Consider the following 839-nt stretch of genomic DNA (forward strand, 5'->3'; position numbering starts at 1 on the left):
CGCTGTGAGCAGGGTTCGAACCTGCGCGGGAAAATCCCATTGGATTTCGAGTCCAACGCCTTAACCTCTCGGCCATCACAGCCCTTTTTGAAGTGAAATTAGTTCTACATTCCCCCACTGACGTAAAAGCTAGTGCATGATATGCTGCATGTTGCTATTTGAAGGTGAAATGAAGTGAAGTGAAATGAAAATAAAACCTTTGACCTGAAAAAGTCTTGAGACTTCCGAAATATGTGATTAATCTGATTAAAAAACAAGTAATAATCTGTGATTAATCCTGATTAATCCAAATTAAAGAATTTGATTAATCTGATTAAAAAACAAGGAATAATATCTGATTAATCATGATGAATTCAAATTAAAGAATGTGATTCATCAGTTTTTAAAGAGTAGTAATCTGTAATTAATCCTGGTTAATTCCAATTTAAAAATGTGATTAAAATGATTTAAAAAACATAAATAATAATCTGTGTTTAATACTGATTATTCCATATTAAAACATTTGATTATTCTGACTAAAAAACACAAGTAATAATCTGTGATTAGTTCAATCCCAGCCTCTGGATCTTTCTGTGTGGAGTTTGCATGTCCTCCCCGTGACTGCGTGGGTTCCCTCCGGGTACTCCGGCTTCCTCCCACCTCCAAAGACATGCACCTGGGGATAGGTTGATTCCATCCATCCATCCATTTTCTACCGCTTATTCCCTTTGGGGTCGCGGGGGGCGCTGGAGCCTATCTCAGCTACAATCGGGCAGAAGGCGGGGTGCACCCTGGACAAGTCGCCACCTCATCGCAGGGCCTGGCAACACTAAATTGGCCCTAGTGTGGGAATGTGAGTG

The 839-nt window shown here is 40.2% G+C and overlaps 1 non-coding gene across 1 annotated transcript; it reads right to left on the reverse strand.

Moving 5' to 3' along the window:
* trnas-cga (transfer RNA serine (anticodon CGA)) lies at nucleotides 1–82 on the reverse strand. Its single transcript has one exon. It is a non-coding gene; the product is annotated as a tRNA-Ser (tRNA).
* Between the last annotated feature and the right edge of the window lie 757 nt (nucleotides 83–839).

The sequence above is a fragment of the Entelurus aequoreus genome, linkage group LG01, assembly GCF_033978785.1.
Source record: "Entelurus aequoreus isolate RoL-2023_Sb linkage group LG01, RoL_Eaeq_v1.1, whole genome shotgun sequence".
Lineage (NCBI taxonomy): Eukaryota > Metazoa > Chordata > Actinopteri > Syngnathiformes > Syngnathidae > Entelurus > Entelurus aequoreus.